Raw genomic sequence first — 26,122 nt, 5'->3', positions numbered from 1 at the left:
CACAAGTACAGTAAACTTCAAATTTTTGTCCCCACAAAGATATGAATACACACTCTCACACACACACACAGACACACACACCAAATGAATCTTTGCAAATTACCGTATCTGAAGCACCTTTTGACCTGTAATTTATACACGTGTTTGTTTTTAATCACAGCATGCAGTTTGTGATTATTCAGTTTCAGTAACCAAACCAAAAAAAATAACCATTATTTGAGCTGACTCGACTGCATTTGTTTTATCAGAACAAAAATACGCCCCATTTCAAGGTGTTACAACTTTGACATTCACTCTTTTCAAAGTTTTTCCAACAAAGACACTGTAAATGTTTCACAAAATGAAATGTCACGACCTGGCATTTAAGCCAGTTGATTAAAAAAAGAAAGAAAGAACATCAACAAATAACTTCACTGCATGGGAAATCTATTTTCAAACACTAGCATTGCTGAAGTACGCTTTGTTGCCTGTGTGAGAAAAGGAGAGAACGACAGTAAGGGACAGTGAATCATGTGGTTTGAGGCATGGTGTCAACATCACCCACCGAGAGCAATCTGCTGTGGTGTAAGGATGGGGCTTTCTCTGCCAGGATAAATCTTAGTTGGCTAAATCTGAATAAAATGATTTACTTTCTCTTATATTTTTAATATTTTTTAAACCTGAAAAAAAATCAAGATCTCAGGCTACGCTTTACTTTACCAAGTAAAAGCGAAAATCATTAGCTTCACTACACTTTGTCAGTGTCTAAAATTAGCAAAATGTCAGCAAATCCTGACATTTCAGAAGTCAGTTTGTGGCTTAATGATTCTTCTCTGTGTGTAGGTTACAGTTATAGTAATTTTTTTAAATGATGGCTACTGTTTCAGGTCCAGATGTGACAGTCGTCCTATTGGGGACCTGTCCCCGTCAAAGAGTCTGCGGGTGGAGAAGCTTGGTTTGTGGATAAGTTGTTAGCGGTTTATTTATGTGATATCAGAAGTGTTTTAACTTTTTAGCGAATATGATTTAAATGCAAACAACAGAACTTATGTATTCCCACATAAAACATCTTGTTTAAGTGCTATTTTCAAATCCCAAGAGCCACAACTCTTATCTCTGACTTAAATATTCAACAGTGTCTTGAAAAGCTATAGAACAGAGTCGCAGCGTTAAAGCCAGCAGCTATGTATTTCATGGGTTACACAGAAAATGGTCAGTAAATTTACTCAGCTGTGGGTGAGTGTTATTTCTCTCATCTGGCAAATAACAAAAAAAGACAAGTTGGCTGTTTCCTGCCTATTCTTCTCACCCTCTGTAGATTTTAAGCAGAACCGTGGGAGGATTTCACAAACAAGCAACTGCATTATGTTATCTGATACCAGTTATATCAGAGCGATGCAAATCTGTGATTTAAAATCCTAAAAGACTTGCAGTTTAATACACAGGCATAATCGTAGTTGTAATGTTGGCCAAAATAACACTTTTTCTCCTTCAGTTGATAGGTTTTTGATATGATAAAGGCTACAACGATAATATTATTGTTTAGATAGCTTATAAGATGCAGACATACAGCTCTTGTGGCGTCACTACAGGACGTCGGTGATATAGCAGGGTTGACTGTAAGTATGTCATCATCATCGTTATCTATCTCTGACCTCGTGTCCATTTATCTACGCTTCCATGATTCCTGGCTACCACTGTTTACAGACTGATGGGTTTACTATGCGGTGGTAGGGGGTGCGTAGCTTGTTGAAAACCTGGAGTGCACAAAAACAGCTCATGCATGCACGATGTCTGGTGTACACTCCGTCTCTATTAATATTTGAAACCCCGCAGCTCCATCTCTTATCGCTCCGCTTCTCCCCTACCTCTGCTACCCTTAGAGCAGCTTCATACAATCCATCTGGTTTGTACTGACTGCACCCTCAGTGAGGCAGAGGGGGGGTACGCTGTGATTCATTTTAAGCAATCTCTGAATCTGGTTGCAAGACGCTTTATGAAGTGCAACTCAGGCAGAATTTATATTCACCAAGTTCATGAATGCCATCCTGCAGCTAGGTATCCCAGGCTATCTGTATGTCTTATGCTGATTATGGTTAAAACACCCTTTCAAAACCAGTCAGGTAGTTGAGTCGTCCGTCAGAAAACCAACAATAAAGCAGAGACTTAGAAAAGGTGTGCTTTAACAGTGAGCTCCGTGTCAATCTCAAACATATCAAACAACAGAAAGTTGTTCATAATTTCCATTTTGATGTCTTAAGGCTGGGCTTCCCTGCTTTTTTCCTGCACCGATGTTTCTTCTGATGTTCATTAGTGTTTGAACTCACATACTGATCCTCTGGGGACTTCAGGGATAATGAGTCGAGTACAGGGTTTTTCCTGCACACAAGGATTTTATAGCCTTGTTTAATATTAAAACAGGTTTTACCAGAGGCAAACAAAAAAGCAGCAGCACTGTGACAACAGATATTTTTGAATCAATGACAGCTACATTAAATTAAGCACAATAAACTCTATTGCTTATAAAACTGGTTAAAAACTGAGTTTTCAAGCCATAAAAGGAAACAGAGACTCGCTGCCTTTATTGTGTATGAGACAATCATGATATCCACAATCCACTGTTAATTTTTAGGTCTAAGTAAATCCACACATCCACAAATAAACACAAGAATATACATATATACGTGCATCTCTTTAAACACAGTCTCTTTAAACCCGCAGTACTAATTATAGCTCGCCAATTAATCACTGACAGCTGTAATTATGCTAATTCTGATGTGTAATCTGATCAAGGTGAGGAGGACCAAACAACAGGCTCTCTGTCCTGCTGGACATGCTGGGGAAATTCAGTAATAACAGCAGCAGCAGCAGGACTGAGTAAAAATTGGTTAAGACCAAAACAATCTGATCTGATAAGCCACCGTGCCGATTCGACTCGGTGTGGCAGCTGATTAGCGGGGCAAGCATTAGCATGTGTGTAAATAACCGTCTCTGTCGGCTCGGGGCCACTGCCGCACCTAAATGAGCCTCATTAATTTAAGAATGCATCTTTTCAGGAACAAAACACAAAGTTGGCCACCCACAGCACAGCAGCAACAACAACAAGCACCTTTAAGAGCGCAAACCTCCGCCAAGGAGCTGTGAATTTGTGTATTTTTTTTGTTTTAACTGTTCACTGTAACCTGACTTTTTGTTTTCCTTAACAACAAGTAATCAAGATGTTTGATTAAAAAAGGAGACGTAGCATAACTTGCAGATTTCAGTTCATATTTCAGTCTAACGTTAGCTACCAAGCTGATACTGAAATACCCAAAAAACTGCAGCAGATGTTCTTAAAAACACAAAGATGGCTGTTTGCATGTTAACTGATGTGTTTCTGATTATGTTTTGTCAGGGATTGTTTATAATCCATCTCGCAGTGTCACAGCGGAGGGAAACACGAGGCTGGTCATGAAAACAATCTTCGCTTTCATATTTTACATCAATTAGATGTCAGTTTGAAGGTGACGAAGTGCTGACCACCACCCTTTGTTTTATCTCTGCAAACGTAAAACGATAGTCCCGAGTCTGTCAGCTATGTAGTCTGTGCTTGTGGCGAGCGTGTTTGCTCGTGTTCTGTGATCACATTTGGATTTCTGTGCGCTATTTCCAAACATGTGTCTCTGCAGATCTGTGCACAGACATCCGAGGAGGGTTTTTCCATTTGAAATGATCTGAGAATTATGCTTAGAATGACAGATAACCAACGCAGACATGCGTGATGGATTTTTATTCCTGTGGGGGCGCTTCCATTAGTAACACTGTACGGTTTTATCTGCGAGTCTGTCGGTAATTATTGTGTAAATTGTCTGTCTGATCAAATGGGCTGATCCGAGGTACACTAATGTGTGATGCTTGCCAAGCCGCTGTTGTCTGCAGCAAGTCAATTTGTGGATGTATGTGCATATGAACGTTGTAATCTAAAGCAGCTCAATATACAGCTGGCACAAAGAAGCAATCCATATGGTTATATGACACTGAGGATGCATCATTTGCACAATTCTTTAAGATAAAATATGAAATTTGTTTAATTACTTATTTGTTTTTTGGGGTTATTCCAGCCCATTTTCATCATTTCATTAATGAAATTCTCTAAAAACTGCAACACAAACTGTCCTTTGGTTTCTGCACCCACATGCACTGGGTTATAGAATAAGACCAGTTCAAGTTCGTCATTTGTAAACAAGCAGGATTATTGTTGTGAAGAGATTGGTTCTACTACAGAAAATCTAAAAGGCGGATGCAGCTAACACCCATTAGTTTCCATTTTGAAGCTTCGATATGAGCCCTTTAGCTATCTTGGTGTTTTGTGATGTGATTGTAAGAGTGACGAGTGGATCTTACTGTGGATCTGCACACTAGCTGGCTAACAACTGGTCAATCACAAGTCATTAGCCAAAATCTATGAAACGGACTTGACATTGTAGTCAGTATGATCTGAAATAGTTGACTGACAGAGCACCGCTTTCCCACAGACATGTGAGCACTTACAGTATCTCGTGACACTGATTCGTCTGCCATTTTGAATGCATGACAATCACGGTGACAATGTAGGATCAAATGAATAAGGCAGCAGTCACACAGGCTGCGCTGCGACCATCTGGCAACCACCGGAAAAAACGTGTATTACCCAAACAGTTGGCAAAAACCTTGTGATCGCTTTAGTCACTTGGATGAATGACGAAACATTTCTCCCTCTGAAAACAACGTCCAGATGAACAGAATCGACCTTCTGGGATTTGATCACTAGCGTACTGGTGCGGTTGTAGTTTAAAGACTTGTCCACAAACATGATCCAGCGACTCTCTGAGGAGTGGTGAAACTGTAAAAAGTGCAACATGAACAGGAAGCAGATTCTCTTTGTGTTCAAGGTAAAAATGATGCTTTTTCAAACATGTCGTTGCAGCGCTGAGGCACAAGTTTTCCTCTGAAGGTGAACCTTCTACAATTCCTTTATACATGACACTTTCTAAAGTTTAGTTACTGCTCAGTTAGCAGTTATAAACACTTGCTAACTACAAGCTAATTACAGGCAAATGTGGCAAAATGTTAATAACCAAAACAATCAATCTGAGACTTTTGGTGCAGAAACTTTTTTGCAACCCATTAGCAACAGCCAGCAACCTCCAGGAACCCCTGCAGCCAGTCAGGAAATGCACATTTTTCCGGTGGTTGTATCATATCTCCAATATGGCAAATAACTTTTGAGCAGAATGCTCAAAACATGACATCACGTGATGAACTTTAATATGACAGGAAGCCCTATTCAGACATGAATGGCATAAATGTCTGAAGTAAAGTTTAAACAGTGAATGGCTGCAGAATTAAAGCACTTTGAAATCAGATGATTCTTTCTGACACACCTGTATATTATCCACGGGGACAGATCTCTCAAAGGGGTTCTATTACATGCCACAAGTGCAGAGTCATACTTACAGTGACTATATTTACAATATGTCAGAACCAAATAATAATACCTACCTAATAATTTATCCAAGAGGTATACAGAGCTGCTGTTAAAGTGAAGATATGTAAACACAATCCCGGCATTGTAGCGATAAAAAGTTCAATCATGGTATAAAGCTCTATCTGTCAGTTTGTGCGGTTTAAAACAGATGTCACTGAAACACTAAGCAGACTGAGTCTGCAGGATTGAATCTACACTATCAGTGACAGCAGCTGCTTATTGCAGATTTGCCTGAATGACTGCACTGTTTTCACATCTGGTCACTGCTTTCCAGCTTCCAAAACAAATGCGGGCTTTGATACCGGACGCTTCGTCGTCGGTCTGGTCAAAGGCGAGGATGGACGGGCAGACAAGTTCAATAACCAGTTACATGCTGGAAATAAAGAAAACGACAAGCAGATCAACAGGGTGTCGGTAATAAGTGTGAAAAAAAAGCAGCTCCGTTCCAGATGCGTTCTTCACATATAAAGACGCGTTAATCAAAGTGATCCGGTGCTCTGAACCGCTCTGGCTGCTGGATCACACATAACATATGAAGCATCTGAAGTGAGAGGAGCCAAAACACTGGAACATAATTCTATTAAGAAATAAGGCGATGTTTATTTTATGATATTTTACAATGCTGATGTTGATTTTCACACAGCACACTGTGCTCATCAGCAAAGCATCCTAATCAGCTGCTTTCCAAGAGCAACATCAGAGGGAAATGATTTATGAGGATGAGAATCTGAGATTAGAGGACAGATGATGGAAGGAACTTTGAGGCAGAAGCCAATTTTACACAATCACGTCTCCTCTCTACCAATAAAACTAATACTGTTCCAGCGAGGCTTTCACTTTGACCGAATAACTTGTTCCTTGTGTTTCTCTGGATTAGATTTTTTAGGTAGACACACTTGACAAACTGCTACGAGTAAAGACATCGGCTCAAAGTACAGTACTGTGCAAGCGTCTTGAGCCTCCCCTCATTTTTTTACGTTTTGCTTCCAAAGAAACAGATTTTTTTTTCCTAATGTGAGCTTGAGAAACTCATTTTGATTTATTTCACTGAATCCATGAAAAATACCAAAGATAAAGCTGTTTAAGAGGCAGCAAAGTGATTCCCAAAGAGCTATTAGCTGAATGTTTGACACTTCCCAGCAGGTTCGCAGTGTGTGCTAAAAAATGTTGATGAAACTGGACAAGTGGAGGATAAAAGCAGCAGATGAACAGTATTTGAAAGTCATGTCCTTAAGAAAAAGGAAACAATCCAGCAAGGACCTGAGAGTTGCACCTGTACCTTCAGCTGATCCATCTGCTGTTCACCGAAACCTCATCAGAAAAGGTCTCAGTAGAAGGATGGCTGTCAAGCAGGGAGAAAAGGCTGAAGTATGTGAATATGAAAAGAAGAACTCAGAAGAGAGATATTACAGTGAACACATGCAGCCATCTGTAAAGTATGGTGAAAACTCTGACATGGTTTGGGGCAGCATTTCAGCCTGAGGTGCTGGAGCTCAAAACTGATGAAAATATAAACACAGAAAAGTACCGTCAGAGTTTGATCCACAATCTACAAAGTGTTTGGCAGCAGATTCACTTTTCAGCATGACAATGATCCCAAATGCAGTAAAAGAACACCCGGATGGAAAAACACAGAGTGGGACACCATCAGTCATGGACTGGCCTTCCCAGAGCCCGGACCTCAGCCATACTGAAGCAGTGTGTCACCAGAGAACAGAACAAAAGGCAGAAACATCCAGAGGAGAGCTCTGACTGTCCTTCACAGAGGCTGCAGGACTCTTCCTGAACATGCTTAAAGAAATGAGAGAAAGCTGCCTCAGAGACTCAGACTGTGCTAAAGAATAAAGGCGTTCATATCAAATATTGACTTTCAAGCTCGTTAGAATTTTACAAACAGTTTTTGCCAAACAAAAACAAAAACAGGCCTGTTTGCAAATGTTTCAATAAACAGCTGCACATTTTCTCATTTTTCTAGCCAAATATTTAAAATATTTGACTTTTTACATATTAAAAAAGATTTATTGTGGAAACATCGAACTTTGCTTCGATTCCTCAGGAAAAGTTTGATCTGTTTCCTGAGCAACGGAGACCACATCTGCTTTCGGCTTGTTACATGGTTCCTGTAAATAAACATGTGGTCATCTAATCTTCTGCATCTGGTCAGCGTTAGACTGGTCAGAAACACGTTGGACAGAAATATATGAGGTGACAGAGGAAGTTGCACAGAGAGATATTGACACAAAGATGCCATGTGACGTGAGACGAGCAGGTGGATGTTGGTTTCGGGAAAACAAGCAGTTTCTGGAGTTTGGATCGCTTACACTGCAGCCGGCAGATGTGGTGAAGAATCACACTCGTATTTGGAGTCAGTCAAATCTGAATAAACAGAAACAATTTTCCTATTTTTAGATTCAAAGTAACTTACTGGCCTGTTCCCAATTCCCTCCCTGGTACATGGGTCGTCTTTCCCTCCAAATGTGCACTGCTGCATTGCTTACACATGTATGAAAACCGTGTGCTTATGACACCTATGAAATATGTCTAGCCTAGTTCTTTTGGTCATAAAGATTAAATCATCTGAAGGAGTAACCTCAGCAGCACCAGCACAAAGTCTACAGCTGAGCTACCTTTTCTTCTTAAATCTGGTGCTTTGGTCACTGTGCACATCGCCAGCTCGCTGAAAAATACTAAAAAAATACAGAAATGCTGTCAAATGCTTATTCACCCCGCAGCATCACATCACATCGTAGCTGGGTCAGTGTCAGCTATCTCGCCAACACCGCACTAAATATTCATTACTATAATGGCGGTGAGGCACAATACTGCTGGCTGTGTTTCCAATCACACAAACTACGGGAATGTTACTGCCAAACACACACACACACACACAGACACACACACACACACACACACACACACACACAGACACACACACACACACACACAGACACACACACACACACAGACACACACACACACAGAATAAGGCATTGGCTGGAAATTTAGCATTACAAATAATGGAAATTAACAGCAGGTCTGGCTTGCATGTCTGTATGGAAAGGGGCTGTTTTTTAATTAGAAGATGTAAGTAAACAAATATGTGCTTGTGTCGCCAAATGTGCATTCTGTGTCTGTATTCGTGTGTGTGCGTTTGGGGTCGATTCAGAAGCGAATGCTTGTCGAGCCGTGAGGTAGATGTTTGTGGTTTAGGAGTGTCTGCTCAGCGGGAGCAGCAGATGACGAAGTCAGACATAGTTGGCCATGATGTTTTATGATTTTATATACTTTTTTACGCCACCACCTTCACCCTGGGATAAATGAAACAGTCCTTAGGAAGTTCTCTGCAGGGTGCCTTCACCTGAGCCCCACGGGGGCAGGCCTCATGTTGTGAACCGCGGCGATCAGAATCTTTTCAAGATGGCCCTCTTTGCTACCTGACAGTTCCTCCTCCCCGGGCACCCAGCACGAAAATGAAGACTATTTAGGAGGCGCACAAGGAGGACGGTAAATGTCTCCTCTTGTCAATAGCACAGCCCAGGTCGGAGCTGTCCCTGGCTCTCAGAGATAACATATCTATTCAACTTAAGATATCTTGCTTTAAAGACGAGCTCAACCATTAAATGGGCACCAACAAGAGGCTTATACTGATCAAAACTGGGACAGCAGAGGCCAAGATATCCAAACCTTCAGGTACTAGGTGAAATCAAAATCCAGACTGTGCTGTATATAACATATAAAATATATAAAATAAGTGCCTGCATGCTTTCTAATGACCAGCAGGGGCGTTTTATTGCAAAAGTAAACCAATAAGTGTGTTCACTTGTTTTTATTGTAACAAAAATAAATAAATCAATAGTAGTCATTATAAAAAAATATAAAATAACATTTAAAAATCGAAGCCAAGTTCTTTGAATGATGAGAAAAAAACAACAACAGCTACATGAGTAGGTGTCATCTTGTTCGCCTAAAGACCCCAACAGTCAACGACGCTGATGACTTTTTAAAATTTGTTTTTACTCCACAGCTGCAGACATTACAGATAACATATACACATATTTGCACAGCTTACAATGAATCAACCTGACACAGAGGAGCAGGGCTTGTGACATTCAGCTGAAATGGGGGTAAATGGAGGAGATGTAGCAAAGGAATGGGGGAAGAGTGCAGGATCCCCTGGTATTTGAGCAATTCTAAAAATAGAAACACTGGAGCAGATACACCGAATGAAAAAAAAACATGAAAAGGGGAAGAGAAACTGCGAATATCCACTGTGTTGTAAAGCTGAATACCAGGAGTGATGTGTGCTGGCATCATGCGCCGATATAAATGACACCGCTGTTTATGAACTCTGTCTCGTACCGAACACGAAGCCTCTTCATTTCTCACTGACAGGTAATGTTACCCCTCATTTGGCCACCATCACTGGAGGGACTCCAGCTTTGAACGAGTCCTGTAGTCAGCAGATATCACCTTATATATAATACTGAACGTGTCTCGCATGTTTCAAACATATTTTTTTTCTTTTTGTTGACTAGATTGTCTCCACAATAGATGACGAGAGCGTAGCGGTACATTTCTACAACAAAGCACTAAAAGGCTTCTTAAACACGCCACATTAGTATCCACACACAGAATCCCTGGTTAGCTGTAAATCACAGGACTGAACTCACCGTTCTGCAGAGAACTCTGTGGGACAGCAGCTATTTACCACACGCTGAACCTGAAGGAGAAAAAAAGAAGATTATTATTAAAATGTGTGACATGTCAAAGGTCCTGGACACATTTATGCTGCATCAGTCTCACACATATCTAAATAACTATTAAAAATACTGAGATATTACTGTGATGTTGTGTTCAGTTAAAACGAACAGCCCATTTGTCATCGTAGTGTTATGGACTATAGTGTCACGCACAGAGTGTATTATTTCTTAAAGAGAGCTGACGTGACGTCTTCTGAAGAGATGCTGGAAAATCAGCCCGGAGCAGAAATGAAACAAATCAAGGTCAAGAATCTCTCCCGGCATCCAGCACAGTCACGGATCACCACGGCATGTGAAGAAACTGCCCGGCCACCATCCGCTGACCCCGCCCCGGGCGGCTCGCTCGACTCTGACCAGCAGCGAGACACAGCACAGCAGCAACGAACAAACAGTGGCAAGAAACACGCAACACATCCGAGGAGACTTGTAAACAGGGAGCAGATGCCGAGCCGTTGTCCAATCGCATTAGTAACTGTTAGAGACAGAGGGGTGTCCCGAAAACAACAGGCAGTGTTGACACTAGAAAGGTTAGCATGGACTGAAACTGAATGGCAGGCTTCTAAATGAATTAAAGTTACTCGTCTCACACTTCCCTGCAAACCTGTCCTTCAACAGTGACAAAGAGCGAAAAGAGCAAATGCCACAAAGTTTAAGAGTCAGTAACACATTTAACGCTGACACCGGGAAACGTGCATGAGGAATAATGCTCTCACACAAGTTTCAGTTAAATGTGTGTTAAGACTTTAAAATAAAGTAATACTGTGGCAGTTAATCCATAACCCACTTTATGAAATCACTGCAATATCATTTATACTTTACATTGTATATACATTTGAATAATTATGAACTCTATAGTCAAAATTACCGGTTACAAATGCAAACCAGCATTTCTCTGTAGCTGGAGCTTCACATTATGAGCATTTGACTTTAATGAAGCAGTCGCAGGTACCTCAAAATGTTTGTCACCGACTTTGTGTTTTTAATGTGTCCTCAAAACAAGACAGCCGTCATTTTTGCATTTTTCGACAGCAGATCAGTTTGAAATATTGCACAAGTGATGGAAGAAGAAGGAGCAGCCTAAGTTCGCTACTAGTGAAAATCTGCACATCAGGCTAAACAACTTTCATTTTGCCTGCACACTGTTTGCAGACTAACACCGTGTGCATGTGCAGGACCAGACAGCAGCTGCTCAGAGACTGACGGGACACACCAATTATTAGTTTGTTCCGGTATCCCCAAATTTCTCTGACCTGATGGAATAAAATATATTTGCTGTCACCAGCACTACCTATGTTTACTTATTGTCAAATCAATAACACCCAACAAACCAGTTACACAATGAAACATGAACTATTAACTGTGCATTTAAAAAAGACTAGCTGGGTCTGTATTGTGGACCACGTGGTATCTTCTGGGCATACGTGCAACTCAATCTATGTGTGTCATACTCATATCTGTATTCAACACAGTCGTCAGGATGCATTAAATCTCTCTGAGCTTCCTCAAGGAGCCATCTTCCTCCAAATTACACTCAGTTTCCTCACAGTTAGGTTCTGTGCACCACCACAGAGTTCCTTAATTCAAGAGCTAGAACAAAAGCATAGCATTAGCTGTTTAGGAACTGCAGCATTTTTATACAGGCCCTCATTTTCAGAAGCTCAAAAGTAATTGGACAAACTACTTTTATATACTCAGATGAAAATCCTTTGCAGACAATGACTGCCTGAGGTTTAAAACCCATGGAAATCATCAAATGCTGTGTTTCCTCCCCTGAGATGCTCTGCCAGGCCTTTACTGCCGCCTTCAGTTGCTGCTTGTTTGTGGGTGTTTTTGTGGGTCTTTGTGCTTTCACTTTTTGTCTTCAGTAACTGAAAAGCCTGCTCTGTTGGGTTGAGATCAGGTGAATGATTTGGTCACTGAAGATTATCCCTTGAGAAACTCTTCAGTTTTGTAGCATTTGGATGAATCTGTGCAGAGACTACAGCCTCGTATGTAACGTTTATTTACAAAGGGCCTGACACAGACCAGTGGTCACAATAAATAATATTAAATGCCATAAATAAATGCAGTTCGCTGTAACTGTAACACCCATCTTCAATCCGTGTACACTTCAGGATTCATCCCGCTGCTTCAATCAGCAGTCACATCATCAATAAGCATGTGGTGTCCCGGTTCTGCTGCAAAGCCGTGCATGAGCATGCTGTAACATTTCCTTCACCATATTTGATGGATAATGTGTTAGGCTTTGGATCAGGAGCTTTTCCACCCCACAAACTGCAGAACTTTCTATCTAGGAGAAAACATGCGATCAACAAAAAATATTACATATTTAATTCTCCATTTCACACACCTCGTAAAATATTGGGTTGACGCTCAAGTCCCTGCAGGTCAGTGAAATACATTCTTCTCTATCACAAAATCCAACACCACACCATTCTATGTCATGCCTATTCAATACACCCTGAATCAAATACTCCTCGTGCTCTACATATTTACAAAAACACGTCTAACTTCTATCTGGTCCTCAGGACCCCGTATTGATTTATCCTAAGTAAAGCTGACTGTTACAAATGAATGGCCTCGGCAGAATTTAGTGATCCCAAAACGTCAATACATGAGTAATGTCTGGGACACAGTCGCCTTGCATTGACTAATATTACCCACCATGTACACTCCGTCCTTGGTTTCGTGCAATACAAATACAGTAAAATGCGCAGTAAGAAAAAACAAACACTGCATATCAAACTGGAGAATCTACGAAGTGTGTGTATAACAGCTTTGGTTTCTTTTTGTTAACACAGTGTAAGATTTGTTACATAAGCTGTGAGTCACCTTGTGTTTCCTCCCTCTTGTGTCTTATGACCAAGTATCACAACAGAGGAGGAGCAGAGGCTACACTAGCCATCGTGCCGCCTAGTCTCTCAGGGGGCGAGTGTATGCTACCGCTAATTTAGCAGTAGCAAATGCATCAATTTGAGTTTAAGAATATTCAGCTCCTGCTACTATCTGCTCTGGGGATTCTGCCTTGCCTCCTCCGCTAACTATCATGAGCAGAGGAGGAAAAAAGATGTGAGGCTCATGGTGACAGCACAGAGAACGCTGCTGGCTCTTGAACTGTGAGAATGTCTGAAATGAAACAATGTTTTAAGAAAGTGAAATCTCAGGGAAATGGAGGGTGATAACTTGAAATGACCCCTTCTCCCCACTAGCAGAAGCAAAGATGTGCAGCTAGGTCTCCAACAAACACGGCTCCTGATTCAGTGTTTTTTCTCTCTTTCTTGCATAGACTCTGCACTTTTAGTGATTACAGCTGTACTTTCCACATGAGCAGCCAGAAACAGAGGCAGATGTCACTCGAGATAAACCAAAGACAGGAACTGGTATGCAATTTAATGTTAATGAATCACGAACGACATCGGTAGGTTGCTGATTCTTAAATGCGTTTTACATATTGTACGGCTTAATTTGTGAAACAAACAAAGGCTTTTCAAGTGCCAACTGCTGTTAATGAAGCCCTCTGTAAGCTAATCCAAACTTTGAACACAGTCCAATTAACCCCAATTCCACACTGAGAAAAAGTTCACTTGTATTTTAACATCGCATTTACCAGAGGGCAAGACGCTCAAATCGGTGCTCAGTGATCTGTTTCTTCCTTTCAGTTAGAGAAGAGAGAGTCGCTGCCATGCACAAGAAAAGTGTAATAATATAATATTAATTCATCAGCGGGTTCACTAGTCATTTTAAAAACATTTGCATTCTCACTTCAGACCAAATTGCAACCTCTGGGGCTGAAAAATGAAGCCAAAGATTAAGTGCCAGCTCCTCGAAGCGAATCAATCCCCACAGAGACCCGAGTTCAAATCCCCGACTTGACAGCAGAAATAAACTTGTTTGCAGACTGGTACGAAAACTGCTTTGGTTGTCATCACAGTAGCTAACTGAGGGGATGCTTTGCCGTGAAGTTTACAGTTTACGAGCATACTCTGGATTGACGTAAATGCCACGTGTGTCTTATGCTTATTAGCCACGTGAACTGATTGGAATTCCAGAAACCGCCAATAACTCCACGACACCGCTATCTTACAGCACCAACACATAAACGCCATTCATGCTTAAGATGGTATTCCATTGCACTCGCACTCCATTACATAAACCAACTACGGAAAACACCCCACCCGTGCAACCCTTTCCCAACAGTGTCAGTGAGCGAGCTGTGAAGCAGCCTCCAGTTTCAATCATTGATGAGGAACAATGGAAGTTAATTACATAACCTCTCTCATTGACCTCCTTGTGACATTTACTACCCACGATTCAGAAGTATCTGTAAGAGTTACCACTGGGTGGAAGCAGGTCAAAGTGACATAGCGGATAATGCTATGTAGGTGATAGATGACTGCAGCAAACTTCAGCGCGCTTCAGCATCATTATGCAGATGGTGTGACAGCCGACAGTTTTTTGAGGCTGTTTGCTGCCAAAAAGCCTTCACTTTTAAAGCTGAAGTCAGGGATTAGGATGAAAGTCACATACGAGGGAAGTGTGTGAGGGAGGAGTAAATGACTCACTCTCAAATACTCCAAATGCTGCTGCAAAGGTATCTTTGGGGAATTAGCATCTTGTCTCTCCTATGGAGCTGCTCAGCGGACCATCGCAGATGGCTTTAAATGTTAGTTGCTGAGTCCGTGTGAAGGTGGGTATACGCGGTCAGCAAATCCACCCTGGTTAATAAATTATTTTAAGCTACGTGCAGCAGCATAAACCTTTCCACCCTTTGAATTAAAGAGGTGATCAAAGCTGCCCTGCTAATGTCAAAATATGACATGAAGAAAAAACTGATGCAACACAGGGTTTCATATTTGACACGTCAAGTTGAGTGTCACAATGAAATAAAGAACAACAAAGCACAGAGTCGAATCTTCCTTTTACAAAAATAAACTTCATGTCTTCCTAAATACAGAACCAGTGTGTCCAAAGCTCTCCAGTGCCTATTTCCTTGTCCCGCCCAAGTCTCTGCCCACATCCTTTCTTTTCCCCCAACCCATCTGTTTTTCTTGCTTGCTCAGAGAAAAATGCCTTTTTTGACACCTCTGACAGCTTTGTGCATCTTGCCAGCATTCAAAGCGCCAAAACATCTCAGCCTAAACCCCACAAGACGCTACAGCAGGTTCAGTTTCGACTGATTCTCAGCAAAAAGTAGAGAAATAGTAATTAAGCCCAAAACTCAAACAAATTCTTTAAATATTACTAATGCAAATAAAGTCAGCATCTGAGCATTACATAAACCAATTCATTAACTGATAAGGAAGTAAAACAATCCAATTTTATGAACACCATAAATGAATCTCATTTCACTTAATCAAAATAAAACAGGCGATCTGTCAACGCACAGCTAACTGATCTGACCGCTGCATTTCCCCATCTCTGACTCAACCATTTCACCAAGGGGTATACCACAAAATAAATGAGACGCTCTTGACATTTCAACAGAGGACAAAAATACAAATACTTCATAAATAATAGTCACCTCATCAAGAGAAATTATGCCTGAGAGCCACTTTTACATAACCCAGCGTGGCACGGCTTACGCACAATGTACTGTAACAATGTGCAGACACACCATCAGTCTGATTAACCCTTTGGCTTATAATGTAAATTATTCAGAACCACACATTAGAATGGAAGCAACGCGCTGTTGTACTAAAAGAGGTCAGTCTTGTTTGACTGAGCACATTACTTACATTTTGACCTGCGGCGTCTCCGGCAGCAACAGTGACTGCGCGTGTTTGCATCCATATATGTTTTTACACATATTAGCTGCTCAAGGCATTAACAAGATGTATGTAATTTGCTCTTAGCTCTTCATCTGGACATCAGTAGTTAGTTATGCACAGTGACTTTAGCCCTGTAGTCATTTCAGAGTATTTAAGCCTTAATTGTGTTACACTATAAGCAGTTGGTATGAACACGTAGTAACTCAAATTTACAATAAAAAAATAAGAGTCCTCTAATCTGCCATGGTGTAATACATCCAAATTAATGTGAAGATATCTTTATAAAGGTGAATATGCGGAATTTTCAGGCAAAGGATAAGATTTCTGCTATCCAGAGCTTTCTGGTTTATTCTGTTGTAGCGGTGTTGGCCAATCATTTTGGGCCTACTTTGATTGCATGCAGGTAAATCATCCATGTGGACAGTAAAAAAGGGATTGCATCTGCAGAAATGGAATCTCACATCAACTACTGTCTAATAGTGATTTAGCTTTTATTTGCTCTTCAAAATTTATCTGCACTCGTACTAATCTCCAGACGCAACAGGAAGTCCTGGCCTGGATATGTGCTGACTGTACTGGAAACCCAAAAGCACTGTCCCCAAAGGCTAAGTCAGCAGATCAGAGGATGGACTGTTTTAGAAGAAATGAAGATAATTTATTTATTTATTTATTTTTTTGCTTTAGGCGTCGCGGTCAGATCAGTCAGGTTAATATAATGACAACATTCAGAAGAAGCCAGCCATGTCATTGATCACCAGAACCTATGGCTGCAGCATCTTTTTTACCATTTCAAAGCATCAGTATCACAGGGCTCTTACAGATGGCAAGATAAGCAGCTCCACAACAGCTACAAAGGTCTCTGAATCGCAAACAGGGCCCGCCACGTGACTCTAACACTATAGGAACCAGTGCAGGATGAGAAGGGAGAGCTCTGGATCATTAAGAAAAGTTCCCATAGGAAAGTACAACTTTTCCAGCTAGACATCATCCTCAAATTCACCTCTGCTAAGACAGCGATCACGGACTATTCTGTGTGAGGAGGGAAAGGAGACTGCCCGAATGAAGAAGGAGTCGCACACAAAGCTTGCAAATGTACCGAAGGACAGTAAGGCCAATCATCCATCATATGGAAGTCAGCTGAAAGGCTTCAGGAGACCATTAACTCCGCATTTCCTAAAGTACCTAGGAATCCCTGGCTTCGGGCTCAGGAAGGTGCTTAAGGCTGTGGCAGATGAGGCAGAAGAAGGAAGCTTCTGGCACTGGTACAGAAGGAAGGACAGGACACAGAGGTAAATACATGAGCCCTACAGTCTGTAGTAGGGAAACATGCCTAAAACTGTTCCACCACCTTGGGCTGTTCAGAGATGAAAGGAGTGAAATACAGGTTGACTACTGTATATCAGACAGCAAAACCTAGTAACTGGCTAACCTGTAGGGTTCTTTTTGTTTTGTTTTTTTGTTACTCAGACCAAATAGTTCCATTTAGGTGCTTGGTACTACAGAGCTTTGACCTCAGTACATAATAATGAAGTATTTCCACTATAAAACCTACAGTTTCCATAAAACTGCGATGACTTTGAAGTTTGGCTGGCGTGTAAGTGCGGTGAACAAACCGCTTTGCTTGACATACAACTTTATGGGGAGTAAAACCCACATCAGTCCACTATGCAGTTAAGCTGATGAGAGACAACAGAGACAGTGCTGGTCAGCGGTGAAGCTGAAGCCCAAAACATCTTGCAACAGCCTGTTTATGCATCTCTGCCACAAAAATCAACAGCTTCTGTGAGGTCCAGCTTGACTTGGATTCTTACAGACTCCTGCCTGTCGGAGCTCTTCCAATCAAGTGCTTTTGAGCTAAATACCACAGCAACACCCCATTACACTCGCTGCTCGTTTAAAACTTTCACTGTGAGATTTAACTCAAATGTGTTCTGACTGGAAGTCAACAAGTTTCTGATTAGCATGGTGTACACCTGGCGTACACCACAGATGGGTTGAGTTAGCCAGCATCCTCTGTGGCCTGCAGGGTTTAGCACTCGCTCTTCCTGTGCTCGTGCCACATGTAAACACACACAAACAAGGTCCTGACCCAAATCAAGTGCAAATCACACCAGTCACCTGATGGAATTATGACTCTGTCTGGCAATCTGCTAAGTCTACAGGTCAGAAACTTAACATTTATGTAACATTAAGAATGACTTACTGACTCACTAATCTTTTTAAAGTCTTTCCCCCATAAAGAAAACATCTGATTACCTCCCCCAAGTTCTGTCACCTCACTATATATCAATAAAGACGTGGTTTGGTGACCATTAGAACCGTTTCTGGCTTTTTCCAAAAGTAGGTGCATCAGCAGAGACCACCCTCACCAACTTCAGAAACCAGCCCAAATCTAGTCATTTTGTTCTATAAGCAGGCCTGAAATATGACAGAATATATAATCATACTCCAAGCTGCAAAGAGTTAAAGCGTGCACAATACCAACATGTAAAATGTTCAAGGGCCAACACCCCTTTGAAGGGCTTTTATTTGGAGTCATCATTTTTTCCAGAGGACACAACTCCCAGAACATAATATCACTCTGACAACCCATCAAAATGTGTTCACAATGATATGTGGCAGCAGTGGACCGACTACCTCGGGATGGATGCTTGCTGAGTATACTCTGTGCAGAACAGGTGAGCTAACCTAAAAACATGAAGTCAACAAGATGCTATCCAAAGTGGGGGTGGAAACCGTTCCCCTGAGTTTTCATAAAAAGAAAAGGTATGAGGAGAGACATATCGTAAGCAGTAAGCGCTCCATGCAGGGGAATGCGGTAAATAAGGCTTGCATAATGCATTCAAGCTGTAAAAGTAATTAGGTGATTCTTCTGAGGCTGTCTCTTTATTTTCTTTCTGCAATACTTTCTCGCCGAGCGCACATACTGCCTGCTTTTGCACAATTCTACACAAACCCATGAAATGAGGAATATGTTTAAGCAACTGAGTGCAGGAATTATTGATGTCATACAGTGTGAAGATCTGAGTGCATCTATGGCTGTGAACACGACCTCAACACCATGCAGAAATTCTATTTTTACTCCCCCCCACACATACATCAACTTGAATGAGACGGGAAGTTACTTTCATTGTACTAAATTGCAAATGCACAGCAACAATGTTTTTGTAGATGTTTAACTTCCAGCTTTAGCTGGAATTGAAAGACTTACCAAAGTTATAGGAAAGCATAAATGTTAATAAGCAGGGGGCCTAGTTCGGTGTGGGCTCTCCCATCACATGAGACAACTTGATAAGATGTAGACAGAAAATCTGTTGGGAAAAAAAATCTTTTCATGATGGAAACTATTCCCCAAACAAGATCTGAGTACAGATGTGTGACATTTCAAGGAAAACCTAAAGCAAACCCTGTTCTACGAAACGGCACGATAGCGACAATCCATTCACCACATCAATCCGACCGTCAATTGGAAAATTCCAGTCAACACTGGTGCGGCACATTCACAACAGAGTGTAAATTAGTGGTTCTCAAACTGGGGTATGGTTCCCCCTGAGGGGATGCACAGCCGTTGAAGGGAGGGTATACACGTTAGGGTGAGATGATTCATAAAGAAATAAATCAAACAAACCCATTCAGACACGCAATGCCATCAAGACTTTGGAAAACTGGATTTAGATATAAATTTGTTAATGGATAATAAAAATTTAGTCTCCACCTGCTAATACATTACTATTTTATGTACAGTGGATGGTGTTGGAATGGAGCTGATTATGGCCACTTTAAGTCAAATCTAATTAAACTTTTATTAGAATAAAACCTTAATGTCTTCTTGTGGATTTAACTGTTGCAAACCAACAGAATGATTATTCTGATTATAAAATGTTTGTTCACATATTTAGGGCACTGAGAGGAAACTGAATCATCTGCACAGCCTTACAGCATGGAGAATGGTGCCAACTGAACATATGGAAACTAGTAAGAGGGAAAGAACGGGGAGATGTGTTGTGGCCCGGCTGTAGTGACGCATGTCTGGGAGACTATTTTGAAACAGCTTCCATTTACAACTCAACCCCACCCTTGCTTTTCCTGCCAGCCACACAGGCCACCCGTTAGTGTCACAGACTCTCTCAACTGGGGTCCTGCACCCAGTCAACAACACAGTCTTTGTATTCACAGCTTACAACATTTTCCATGCGAGAAAGCCAGATTATAATGTGTGTGTATATAAGCTGCCCATGAGGCAAGCCAAATGTGATAGTATTTAATGATGCACGTGCACTTTGCTGCGCAAAAGTCACTGATTTCTTTATGACTGATTTTGTTAGGAAAATGGGATTTATTCACACGTGCAAACATACATGAAAGAACAGTGTAAAGCAAAAACAGTTAAGTTAATATCTGGTATGACCACCTTTATTCTTCAGCACAGCCTGAACTCTCTGAGGCAGCTTTTACAGAAATTCCTTTAAGACGTCTTCAGGAATAGTTCTGCAGAGTTCTTCAAGAACCTTCAAAGTTCTTTGAATGTTTTGCCTTTTGTGCTGTTCTCTGTCAAGATGATCCCACGCCGTTTCAGTCATGCTGAGGTCCAGGCTCTGAGGAGACCAGTACACGACTGATAGTGTTTCACTGTGTCTTTTACAAGATCCCCAACACCACTGTCCATAATGCAGTCAAACCCTGACAGAGCTCCACCGTTCTTGTGTAATTTGGCATATCGCAACCTTTTCTCCCTGTTTCCCTTCCTTAAAAATTGCTTCATGATAGACATCCTTCCACTGAGAGCATTTCTGATGAGGCTTTAGAGAACGGTAGATGTTTCAGCTACAGGGCCAGATGCATGTCTCAGATCCTGTGGGTCTTTGCTGGATTTTTTCCATTTTTGTTAAGGACACGACATTCAAATACTGTTCATCTGCTGTAGATAGTGCTTAGCCCTCACATTTCTTCTTTCATCCAGTTTCCTTAAAAATTTTAAGGACACACTGCCAGTGTAAAAAACACTGTTTTCTGCCTTACAAGCTTTTTTCATAGTTTCAGCTAAATAAATATTTTTTGTTGGTGCTAGTAGTAAGTGCATAAAGATAAAATTTTAAATCAATTGTTTCTGTTAACAGAAAGTGGTGAGGTAAGAGGATTGGGACTGAGAATGGGCAAAAAGGCGCCAATATCCAAAGAAAACCTTTAACTTAAAGTACAATATCTTGGAAGTGAAATATGAAAAAATGAGGAGTGATTCAAGACTAGCACAGCACTGTCTGTTAACTCAAAATAAAAATATGAATCTGCACAGAGATGGAGCTCTGACAGATTTAAGTCGGGCGATGTTTTATGTGTGTCCGTGTCAACTTTCAGACCTCGCCAAGATAATTCTCTTAAAGCAAGTGTAATACTGCGGGTTCTCCTGATCCGTTCGCTTCTTCTCCTCTCATCTCTTCTTTTCTCATTCATTTGATGTGCTTCCCCTGTAATCTTCCCAGGGCTGTCGACCTCACAGAGACACAGAGGACACGCTCAGTCATTCAGCCATAGCTTCTCATTCACACAGCAGAAAACGCTTTTCTTGTTCAGTGTGCTTAAGTGTTTGCCTCCGTCTCCATGTGTGTGTGTGTGTGCATTTTTCAACAGTTTAATTTGGCTGCGTGATATCAGAGTCGCCAGCTGCACAGGGAAAAGTTTCTACATCCAGTCCACTGTGTACTGAATTACAATTCTGCAACCAAGTGCCATACTCTACTCGGCTCTATTTTGTTACCCATGAATGGGAACTCAGTGATTCAGCAATGAGTGCTGGTGATTCAGTCGCTTAAAGGAGAATGTCACCCATTTTAGAAAAATATGTTTCCTTCAGCTTCTCCAGAAACTGCCCGGCTTTTTGTTTTTTGGAGCATGTCCAATAAGTTCTTACCTCGATACTTGTGCGTCATGCTCCAATTTCAGTGCAACATCAGTCAAAGACGTGACATCAGGAAAACTAACGCCTTACATGAAGGTCTCCACCCAGGAAGTTAAGTGATACCTACTTTTTTAAACGTCTTTTAAAGTTGTACTTCTATACTGTGTTCACAGACACAAACAATCTCTTCACATCACCGACATAACATTTATTTTTAGATTGTTTATTCCAAATTTTGCATCCTTACAACGTCTGAACTGCCAAACGTGTGAAACAAAGCCCCTTCTGTGTGTGTCATTCCCTAGCTGCCGCATTTTTCTGTTTGCTGTCGTTGTTTTGGTTCATGTACCATATGTTCACTTATTTTCATCTCCTAACAAGAAGCGTAGTTGAAAGCAGATAAAAATTGGTGGATGTTTGTGTTTTTTTAAACAATCTGATATTTTTTTAGTAATCTGGAGAAACTCAAGATCCCCAGTTTATTTTGGCACCTGTATGTCTGATTATGACATGAAACAGGCCAAAGATACCTGAGCTGTTTGTTACCTGACACAACAAACGAGAGTTTACATACAAGAAAAGCAGACATGCAATCATTGGTTAAATCTAAAGACTACCAGGGAAGCCGTGGATCAGAGAGGTCAGTGAGTAATTATTCTCCTAGAATAAAACACTGCTGCAGAGAAGCATTCAAAAGAAGGAACTTTACTCCATTACTGCAGCTCTTATGCAAGCAATGTGCATCATAGTATAAAAAGAAATGCTGAGAAAGAGCTTTCCTGTGGCGTAAGAGTGTTTCAGACTCCTTTCCTATTATGGCCACGGGCTTTTATAAATTCTAACATGCGATGATAAAAACCATCACTCCTCCAAGTGCTTTCAAAGTCCACTCAGCCATGTCTGAGATATCACTTGTGACACCCAGATAAACAATGGAGAACGCCCTGGGCCAATCGGAGTAATTGTGGAAGTGCCAGGATAGAGTTGTTAAAAAATGTTTAAAAAAACACCAGCTCGTTTTACATTTTACCAGTAAGATGTGTAGTAACAAATTTAGCTTTAAAAAATCTGACAAAAAAATTGAAAAAACAACAACTTTGGAAGTGGAAAAGGGAAGGTAAAAGTTGTGGCATAGTGGAGCGAATGAGACCAGTGGCAAGTGACTAATCCCTCAGAGGGGAAATAAACCACCGCAACACAACACATTATTTGTCATTTATGTCCAGCAGTCACACTCAAGGCATACTCCCCAGCTGTGGGATTGTGACAGGGACAACCATTCATCTGGAAGTACACTCCACCAATGTGTAGTGCCTTGAGTGCAAACACATGCATGATAATTAAGTCAATTAATATCAATTAGTGAAACACACTGTACACCCTCGGCTAGGAGACGGTCACGTAGAGAACTTTGATTTGTACCTCAAAGCAGCACTTCTGTTCGTATATTCATTAAAAGAACATCAATAATATGGTCTTTAAGGATATCGTCAAGCTGAAACTGTTTCGATCAAACCGCAGATCTGCATGAGATGAGTCTATAAGCTCCGTTTGGGTAAATGAAATAAAGCCACATTTGGCTTCCTGTCCTTTCTATCTGAGCCATTACCTGGCAGGCCAAATTAGTCTTTCTAATCCAAAGACAAACACCAGACCGAATTTAGCCTAAAATTTAAAACTGATTAAAAAAGATCTAAATAACAGCAGAATATTAAAACATTTACTCCAAAAACATCAACAGATACAGCTTCTTTCAGCTGCTCCCTTATGTACACTCAGCAGTTGACTGTGTATGCTTGAGTACCCTTATTAATGTAACCCTCAAGGACCTTTCAGGTAAAAGCAAATGTGTAAACCGCCATACCACAGAGACGCTAAAAGCTAGAAAATTATTATCATTCGAATCTTTATTTTGTCCACTTCATGACACTTTCAAACACCTGCAGAGCAGGGCATAATTTTCTGAGAAGGTAAAGGCAGAAACTTTACAGAAGCGCTGCTGTTTTATGAGTTTTGATCACAGAAAATATTTATTCCAGTTACTGTACTTTGACCACCTTCTTGACTACTCGAAATAAACTTACTCCTGGGACACATTTAAAACATTTGTAAGATTTTCCAATGCATCTGCGCTTCATAACATGAACCCTCCCCTTGTTGCTGGGGGATTCCCTTAATGCACTGGGTGTTTCTTCTTCAGTCACCTTTCTCACTCACTATGTGTTAATAGACCTCTCTGCATTAAATCATACTTGTTATTAATCTCTGTCTCTCTTCCACAGCATGTCTTTATCCTGTCTTCCTTCTCTCTCCCCAACCGGTCGCAGCAGATGGCCCCGCCCCTCCCTGAGGCTGGTTCTGCTGGAGGTTTCTTCCTGTTAAAAGGGAGTTTTTCCTTCCCACTGTCGCCAAAGTGCTTGCTCATAGGGGGTCATATGATTGTTGGGTTTTTCTCTGTATGTATTATTGTAGGGTCTACCTTACAATATAAAGCGCCTTGAGGTGACTCTTGTTGTGATTTGGTGCTGTATAAATAACATAAAATAAATTAATTGAATTAACATCAGTCTTAGTTTGGTCGGTCGATCGGTCAGCCGTGTTTTTGAACATTTATGAAAAATCTGACATTAAAAATGTTCTGAGCTAGTCTATCAGCAGATGCATCACCCGCACAGCCCAAAAAGCACGCTACAAGGCCTAAATGTATAATTATCCATCACTTCTCACTAAGAATGAAGCACAATCAGTGACACATAAATATTGTCCTGGACTTTTTAAATTGGTTCCTCTGGCACAAATAAATAAATAAATAAATAGATACATTTTTCAACAAGAACTTGATTTTAGTAAAATACTATTCTTTGGCTACATAACGAAACAATGATGCAGGTTTTTTTTTATTGTACTTTTAATTTGTGTTAGATGCAGTGCATGAGGTCTGAAAGGTGGAGGATTTAACGATAAACTATAAAAAGCTAATTTAACACACTGCATGTTGTTAATGTGTTAAACTATAATAAACAGATGCATAAATGGGGGCTCAAAGACAGCCCATTCTGTATGCCACTGGTATACTGGGATCCAGATGAGCAGCATCAGTAGCTGCCAGCAGCTTGCCGAGTGATTTATGGCCTGACCTGGACTTAAAATAAAACAGGTGTTCTTCATATACGAGTGGATCTTCTTCATGTGTTTGCAGTCCCACCACAGGCACAGTCAACCAATCAGCTCTACAAGTCCTCAGCTTGATTTTAGTGATCATCCGTTTTGCTTCATTTTTTCCCAGTGCAAAAATAAATCAAACCAAGGGTGAAATGGAACAAATTTCCAGACACGTTGACTGATTCAGGCAAAAGCAAATAATCAGTATGGTCAAAACTCCCCTGGCATCATGTGCCACATCCAGGGAGCAAAAAAGGCTGCTCGTGTCCTACTAGTGGTAACACTGCCAGTCTACTGACACTGAGCTTCCTGTAAAAGATTCTTCAAGGACAGAAAAAATGGCACTCTCCTGACCAGAGATGCTAGGCCACAACTCTCTGATTCATCGGCTGGCATGCATGTAATCAATTTATAGGGAGTAACCAGCTCACTGATGACTAAGGACATATAACTGTCGCTGAGCAATCAATCAAAAGCTTTTGTCTTGAAGTTTATGATGACTCCACTGAAAGGTTCGTGCCTGACAGCGGTGGCGGGGTGGAGAAGCGCAGGCACAGCTCATTGGCTGACTAACCACAATCCCATTTATCTCAGCAACACAGCAATCAAACATCAGGCTCATAAATCATAAAAGCTGTCATCATTGTCTCTGCTCCTGTTAGCTGTCCGTAGACTGTAAACAAATGGAGAGAAAATTAATATTATAAGAGTCTGTCACTGTGCGCATGAATCAGGCCTCAGCCTGCAACACTGAGAGGAATATTTCACACGGACTACACGTATGTTGACATGGCGAAGGTCGTGTTACGTGACCAAAACCTGTGTTGACCTTGTCTTAGAACAACACACATTTGTTAATTTCCACAGTTTCATGGTATGTTACTGTGAAGGCACTGGGTGCACTTAAAATTAAACTAAAATAAAATGATGTACTGTGTAGAATCTGTTTCTCTGAGCCTGCTATAAGCTGAGAAGGGAATATGAAGTTTTTCACTGCAGCACTCTGCGTGCATGTTAATAGCTTGGAGAAACACCTTCAGCAGCAGTTAGT

The 26,122-nt window shown here is 41.0% G+C and overlaps 1 protein-coding gene across 1 annotated transcript in view; it reads right to left on the bottom strand.

The window, feature by feature from the left end:
• adarb1b (adenosine deaminase RNA specific B1b) overlaps nucleotides 1-26,122 on the bottom strand; it is a 117,337-nt gene that overhangs the window by 63,709 nt on the left and 27,506 nt on the right. The window contains exon 2 of the mRNA XM_063497074.1: nucleotides 10,156-10,205. The gene's annotated coding sequence lies outside the window, so the exon portion shown is untranslated. The remainder of the gene's footprint in view (nucleotides 1-10,155; nucleotides 10,206-26,122) is intronic.

Source organism: Pelmatolapia mariae, linkage group LG16_19, assembly GCF_036321145.2.
Source record: "Pelmatolapia mariae isolate MD_Pm_ZW linkage group LG16_19, Pm_UMD_F_2, whole genome shotgun sequence".
In the NCBI taxonomy this organism is placed as follows: Eukaryota; Metazoa; Chordata; class Actinopteri; order Cichliformes; family Cichlidae; genus Pelmatolapia; species Pelmatolapia mariae.
The sequence above is the reverse complement of the archived record's forward strand: the minus strand, read 5'-3'. Positions and strand labels throughout refer to the sequence as shown.